Raw genomic sequence first — 8,506 nt, forward strand, 5'->3', positions numbered from 1 at the left:
AAATCCTTGTTTACTATAAAAGGGTGGAGAGTTGATGCAGGCATGACTAGACATTGCATTTTTAGAGCTGCTTTTATGACACCCCCATTTTTTAAAAGGTTAACTGGTTCATTTATACTCCATAAAAAAACAGCAATGATATGTTTTGTTGCAACCACAAATTCAAACAGTCATAGCATATCTGTGACTTTGCCTTTCCACCGTTCTTTGGTTCATTTTAGGTCAGTGTTTCGTCTGTTATCTTTTCACACATTCTCTAAAGAAAAAAAAATCTGGTGTTCATACACAGCCCTGGCTCTGTAAATAAGAAACAAAAAGTTGGTCATTCTGAGCCTTATGACACTATTTCAGCCAATCAGCAACAGGGTGTTTGTGCTTATGCACAGGACAGGAAAAAGGCCATCGATGTTTAAAGAGAAAGGCAGTGGGAGTGAGAGGGATGGTCAGCCTGGGACATGATGGGAGGGGTGTATTTGTTTGGGTGTTGATTAGTTCAAATACCAACAATCTTTCTCCTAAACCACTGGCTCCACCTTTATTTGAGACAAATACAATTAACTTTTGAGTCAGAGTGTTTGAACTAAGCCAGGTACATTACCGGACTTTTGTTTTTATAAGAAATATGATCATTAGAAATTTGGGTTTGCACAGTACTGAACAGTCGGATTTAGCCAACTTAACTAAAGCAGAAAAGACACTGTCACTAATTCACCTCCTCAATCCAGATTTAACTGTCTGGCCTGAAAAAACTGAACTAATACCATTTGTGTTATTAGCCCACTCCTGTAAGTGTACCTGCAGTATTGTCGTCATCAGTACTAAAGGGCAGTCTCCATATTGATACTAGGTTTGAACCACATCTATTTAAGAGTGGTCTGCTCAGGCCTTGACCCTCATGTAATAAGATTAGCTTCACCAAGAGCCACAGCTTGGCACAGATCCACAGTTACTTGATGTCTAGGCCAGGGTTGCACTCTTTCACCTCATTCTCTCACACTGCCGTGTCATCCATACACAAAGATAATCTCATATTTACTGAGATACCTCTTCAAAAACGTGAACCCGTATGCATTCCAGCTCCAGTGGAATCACAAAAGCTGCAGGAAGCAAAGTCACTGAAATGTTTTTGAACATTTCTAGTCAAAGCAATTTCTTAGCTTTCCGGAGAGCATAGATTTACTGAAACTGTGACTCAGTCTTTTACTTAGATAAAACAAAATTAGAATTTGTAGCTTATCCTTCATAACTTATTTTTTTTACTATACACTTCAGCCAGATGTAGAATATAGATTGAATAATCATCAAATAAATGTAAAGATATAGTGGAGTAATGGCTTCCTGAGCTGAGAATGGAATCACGCTACCTCTGCATGTTGTAATCCGAGCTCCTCTGTTCTTTGTTGCAGTACACAGTCTGGTCGCGTGTGCACCTAAGTGCATGTGAGTCCCTGTGTGTGCATTATACTGGCTAGTTAATTGTAGCCACTGTGCACAGCACTCAAACAGCAGTTACCGCTGTACCATCCTGACCCACAGCTGTCAGCACTGCTCAGCCACCTCCATGTTGAGAGCCGTATGCAGACAATCCTGGCTCAGATTCTGAAACATAGATTTGCTCCGAGTGTCACATTCAGCTCCTTTAACTTCGTTACGATTTGCCTTTTTACTTAATTAAAGATAACTAACACATCAGCGTTCCATTAGATTGTAAGGTGATTAAATAATTATTGTTTTAAAGCACACTGGCTGAGAGACGTGTTTAATGGTGGCTTCTTGAATCCGAGCCCTGACAACTTATTACACACGGAGCCTAATCTGCTTCTCTGGCTAATTTAAACCCTTACCTAAACCTACCTTATAAGCTTTGCTCACATCCGTTGATGTCACACATGCATCACACATAGTCACACAGGAAAGCAAGTTCAAATAGCCTAAGTCACGCCCACGCACATTATGAAAACCAAAATCAAGTTCAAGGTCTTTATTTATCATATGCATATCCTGTACAATTACAGGGAAGCAGTCATTGGCAGTGAAAATCTAACTAAATATGTATAAAAGACAAAAAAGAAGATTATGCAAGTAAAAACAAAATGAGAATCTAAACATAACATAGTGCAAGTTAAAAAAAACTACTAACAAAATATAACAAATAAAATATAAGCTAAAATAATAAATATAATATTTAATGTGTAATATAATGTGTATAATAAGTAATATGTAGTGACAATATAAGGCAAAATTTAAACTGGACTTTAAACTGTCGAAGCTGAGGTGGACCAAATAACACTGGGCATAGCAGACACCTCCTTGGGTCCATGAAGTGGTGCAGCAATACTAAGTTTAGCGTAAAGTTATCAGACCAAGCAGTCTACCATTGTTGTGATTTTTTCTGCACCTGCACCATAGGCATTTTAAAAAATCTCTGTTTAAGTGACCTTAAACTCGTGTGGATGAGATGCCAAAACTTAGAGGAAAATATCTGTTTATAAAATATCAGTTTAAGTGTCGACAGGGCTGCACACCCACCTATTTCTTTATGAGTGCCACTAACATGTTCCACATTGCAGTAGCACTCTGTGTCACTGGGAATTCCAAATTCAGATGTGGACATTTAAAGAAAATATGGTGTATACTGATACTGTATCATCCCCTTGCTGTTAGCTGAAGGTGTGAGGCTTTTTGTTTTGTTTATCTGTGTTTATATCTGTGGCTCTGAGGCAAACGTAAAGTGTGAGTCTACTTTACGTTTGCCTACTGATCACACCTGCTAATCCCTGCTTAATGAATGTAGGTCAATTTTTTTTATTTACAACATTTTCCACACTATTCATCAATTTGCAGTGAAACAATCTTACATTCATTATATCCATAAAAATACAGCTCAGTGTTATCTGCTGTGCAATGTGCCTCCACTAACACACAGTAAAACATTTAGGCATTTTAATATGTTATATTAGATTCTAAGCATGGGTACATACTCTACACAAAGCACATTAAAGGTATACCGTACAGGAAGTGTTGCTTACAATATGCCAGTGAAAGTGAAAGTCGACCTCTCATTTGCTATGTTTCATAGCATCCTCTTGAAAGGATGCTTTTTACAGTCTGGCACCTGTCCAGACCTGACCAGTCCCGACCTCATCTGCATGTTGTGCCCAGAAACGTCCTGAACACAGCAGCATAAGAAGAAAATAAGAAAATACAGACAGAGGACAGAGTCTCTGCAGATAAATGCGATGTATTTTTAGGAAAGCACAGCATAGTATACCTTTATCCATTTTTATGCAGTATATCCTGTTCAGTATACCTGTTGTGCTACACCAGTCAAATGTTTTTGCCCTGTGGTCAGTCTTGCCATAAAGATAAAATATGAGCATCTCTGCTTACTCACTTTTTTATCCACCGGCTGCATCTGGTGCACCTCGAATTCCTCCCTGGATTTGCCTTTGGACATCCCTCCCTTTGGTTTCCTTGTCATCTGCTCCTGTTACTGTCGTCTCTGTCATCCTCTGGAAGACTTTTCAGTTTACAACCCAACATTTGATTCACAAAAAACACCATAGCTCAGTTTAAATAGATGTTATTCAGTCCTATAAGTAAAGGGGAAAGGTAAGTTGAGGACAAGTGGAAGACAGAAGGGCAGCGCAAAAATCTAACCTTATTAAAAACAATAAATTATTAACAAGAGGTGTTGAAACCTTGCCTATTGTGTGTCAAGATGATAAGACTGTATCAATAACTTGTGGCTGGAGTAAAACCGCTAAAGAGCTTAGCTCATAATTGGAAGGCTACAGACACTGGAAAGTCTTTACCTTGTCAACACGATGCAGCGGGATAAATCCTCAGGATGTAGGCCACTGCCGTGTACCTCACTGACCAGTACTAATTACTAAAGTAGACACGGGTTAATGTGGTCATAAATAAAGCCAGTGAATATCCTATAATGCAGTAATAATACACAGTTTAAGGTTTTTTGGAAACAAGAGTTACTTCAGTATTGTTACAAGTTACTAAACTATATTTACAGTCAGTGGAGCTGCAAGGAGATATGAATATTCAGCAATGTTAAAATAATAAAATACTGTCTCATTGGAGTTTAGTACATTATTTACAATGGTTGTCGTTAGCATGAAGACTACCAATATCACCTGGAAGATGTTAGGACCATGCTATTCCTGCTTCCTTCTTATTGTGCTGCCAGTGACTCAAAACTCTTGGTTATCATATTCCTGCAATCATAGGGCCCAAAGTTGACACCTAGGCATGTCTCAGTCTATTTTTTGGGCCCTGATCCCAACATGAGTCATTTGATACTGGGTATCTGCTGATACCAAGTCTGATACTTATATACACACATATGTAGTGAAATGCTGTCATATTGGAGAGCAGCGCTGCAGCAGTAGCAGGCTGAAGTGGACAAAATACCAATCCATTAGAATAGTCCCTAATCAACCTCATACCAATCCAATCAGCTGAGAACATCTCTATTGACTGGGAATCTTCTGTGAGTAATCTAAGTTTGATTTTCACTCTCCTTTAGATCTGTTTTGGTTTCCACTCACTCTTAAGAACATATCTAGGACTTTAGCGTATTAGATGTTCGACTAAATGGTCCCCCTCAGGTTTCTAACTTTATGTGTCATCTGGAAAATTGAAAAAATAGAAAAACACGAACAACATGAGGAGAGATATTAACCTGCAAATACGATAATTAGTCCACCATTGGTATGCTATTCATTGAGCAACTTTACGAAATTTCTAATCTTTTGTCATCATTAGGTAATGTGCAAAGTGTAACTTCAGCAGATGCACCATAAACAAATAAATTGTAAAAGTTCTGAATGACCAGCTAAGAAATCATCACATGAACTTAATACAGGAAATAAATTCATAATATTAAACTGTCATATTAAAAGCAGCCCAGGCTACCACCATTATTATACTGAACACTGATTATTACCAATTATTTTTGGTTTTTCGCTATATAATTTTTCAATATGACTGAACTTTTGAAAATTCCATATTCCAAATTTCATAATGAAGAATAATCCCTTACAGTTGTACATGAAGTACAGTTCACACAAGTTAAAAGATAATTTGTGGATTATTGGCACGTCCTGACGAGACCTCTGTTGCTAATGGATTTGTGATTTAATGGGACTCAAGAAGCTCTAAGATACTTAAAATCTCCCTGATCAGCTGTACTGTCCACTACTGTTGCCTCCTTCTAAGACTCAGTATTTTAGGGACGCTTTGGACTTAACACCTTCATGACCTAAAACTTTGTACCTAACACAGAACTAATAAGGCTCTGGACACCAGGCTTGTAAGACTTAAGATCACCTAATTACGGAAGATCTGTTTAAATTGTTCTCTTGTCGTGTGGAGTGAGGCCAAATTGTCCAACTTAAAGAGGTTATTGTGCCCCCCCCAAAAAAACATAACATTTTACAGCACACAACACTGATGATAGGCTAAGTGTTACCCATGAATCCTTGTGCAGTCATGTTAGCTAGCTAACGCTAAATCACTCTGCAACACCTTATCATAAAGGCGAGGTAGGCAAGGTAGGCGAGTTAGCTAACATTTTATATACTATCAAAACATATTAGCCACTTATTATAAGTGTACAGACATCATTTTGAGCCAGGATGGATTGTTTTGTAACTTTTCAAGCAAGAGACTTTGTTGGAAGCTCCACATCCAGGTCTAAGTGGACTCCTGCTCCCTCTGGCTCTCCAACATGCTGTGTGGCCCCTGGCTCTCCTCTCACGTTCAGCAGGCCCCTCTGACCAAGGCCGTGCCCTGCTCCTCTACCAGAGAACCAGAGGGAGAGCAGGTGGGTGGTGGGGTCTGTGCCCATGGCCCTCCCTCCTTGGGTGTAGAGCTGTGGACTTCTGTCTCTTTTTTCAGGGATTTTGTAGGGCAAGACATGGCAAGCAAAGTAGTGGTATCCATAATAATGCTTAAATTCATCAAATTCAGCGCTCCATATTGCTATTTTCTAAGCCACAGTAGTCATATTTCACAGAGACAGCCCATACTGCACCTTGCGGTTCCTCCATCTCACTTCCACATATGAGACTATTAGCTGGGAGGTGAGCGGAGAGCAACTTTGGAGACAAGTCTAAAGTTAGGGACTGTAGCAATTTGAATTCAGCCAGCACAAACACCTCAACTCCCCACTGGATCTGTATGCTTCTGTTGCTGTCATTACACAGGTTAGAACCAGAGCTGCCACTGGCCAGTCGCTGGGGGTTGCAAAGGGCTCATTGCAACCCCTGGCGACTAGTTAACTAGTTAGCTCTGGCTGAATTTGAGTTGCTTCAGCAAGTCCATCTCCGCCTCTCCAGATGTGCCAGCCTCTCTCCTCACGACAAAAGCAGTCTCATAGGCCAATAGTGAGGCCAAGAGGAACCATGGGGTAGCAGCTAGCTAACTAGCAGGTAACGCAGTTGGAATTGCTAATGCAGGCAGCACTCAACGTTTGACTCTGCCCATGCTGAGCACACTGCAGTGAGGGGCTTCTTCTTTTGATATGCAATTCAGTTTTATAGAATATATGTAGTAGGGGGTCCATGCTCTGTCTTTCGTTCAGCTAAGGGGTCCTTGGCCTGAAAAATGTTGAAGACCCCTGCTGTAGATTATCCAAATTTGACATAGTAAGTCTGTCCCTCCTTTGAGAACGAGCTTTTTACCAAGAGTGTGCTACTCCAAAATGAATGAAATGGATAGACCTGCAAACAACATGATTTTGAGCAGCAAGGATACAAGCAATTCATGATGGTGAGGGGTTCCTTGCTTGAAGCTGATCTTTTCCAGTCCTCTTTTTTGTCAATTGGTGTAACAACTTTGCTTTGGTAATACTATGCTATGGCTTCGCCTCCTAGATGAGTCACGTGTAATGTGAACTAAGCTTAAATTGGTGACTCTAACACACAGTGCTGAGGGAGCTGTTCTATAGTAATACAGCAACAAAGGAGTCCACCAGGTGGCAAACAACTGGACTGGAAAGTAGTGTGTGTAAGGGGTTAAAAATGAATCTCAAACTAATGTGTGTTAGCCTGCTGCTCAAAATCATGTTTGTTGCAGGTCTATATCCACTTCATTCCTTTTAGGTCAGCACACTGCTGGTGAAGCACTTGTTCTCATAATAAGGAACACACGCGGTCAGACTTGATAGGATCTATGATACTTGCATGGAGCCTCAAATACCACTGTATGGATGTCAATCTGAACTATCAATTTGAATACAACAAAATGACATGTGTAGTCCTACTGGACATTTGTCATTTATTAACTGTAAGATATAGGTCATACTACGACAATGACTTCTTCTACATCATTATGAAGCTAGTATGAGACGCTTTGACAGACATTGGATATTGGCTACCCAACACCACAACTAACACTAATGATTAGCAAATGTTGGGTTTAGTTAAGTTCTTACAGCCAACAAAATACTAACAGCTAATAGTGTTGAAATGTCATGGATGTTAATACTGTGATGATGAGTGGTGTAGTAGGGGGTATACACAGGTATACAGGGTATACCTACCTCTTTTTCTGGCCGTTAACAGTGTACCCAACTGTCAGCCAAAATGCTACTGGAATATATAGGAGATTATACCCACTTCCACCCCTGTAACCTGCTCATCTACCTACTGTATTAGTACACCCATCAACCAGCATTACACCCTCAGGTACAATTTTGGGTTTTTGTCATCATACTTAACAACTTTATGCCAGTATACTGTGAAACTGATGTTGGCATGATGGTGTGTTCACACCGAATGCAATGTGGACTCAGTCATTTAGATTGTTTGTGTTATTGTGTGACTTTCAGAACTGAACTAATATGGTGTCCATAGCAGTATGTGGGTTTATATGTAGCAGTGACATTGTGTAGACACTTACATCGAGTCACGTGGGAAAATGGTTTTAGTGCTTTTCATGCTAAAACATTCATACTTAACCCAAAATTTGAATTGAAGATTTGATATTTTATTTTTATTAATCTGATTGAATGATATCATCTTCTAAGTGGCAATCCTGGACCTAATAAGCAACCAAGAGCAAAAGATAAAGAATTATGTCTTCACCTTTCCCTCAAGTCATATGCAAATGGAGGGTGGTAAAATCATTGTGTTGAAGAACCTGTCAGTCTGCCAAGAGGAAAAAAACTAGACTTTCCCACTGCCGTATCAACCATGCTGTCGTTACTGGAGTGACTGGACTTCACGCGTTGATACTGTTCAAGGACTAGTATTCTAAAGGTGATCTTTCTTTTCCATCTGCACCAAAAGACTCAGGATAATGTAAGTATTGTTATAATTTACCTCATACCTCATAAGTTTTATTTTCACAACATTCACCTGCTTCCATTTTTGTATTTTTTTAGCTTTAATGTCTGTCAGCAAACTTTGTCAACTCCATAAAGATTAACATCTTAATGGTGCTTGTTCTATTAATTCTAGTGAGAGATGTCTTTTTCTGCAGTCTA

The sequence above is a fragment of the Epinephelus moara genome, chromosome 21, assembly GCF_006386435.1.
Source record: "Epinephelus moara isolate mb chromosome 21, YSFRI_EMoa_1.0, whole genome shotgun sequence".
NCBI classification, from domain to species: Eukaryota; Metazoa; Chordata; class Actinopteri; order Perciformes; family Serranidae; genus Epinephelus; species Epinephelus moara.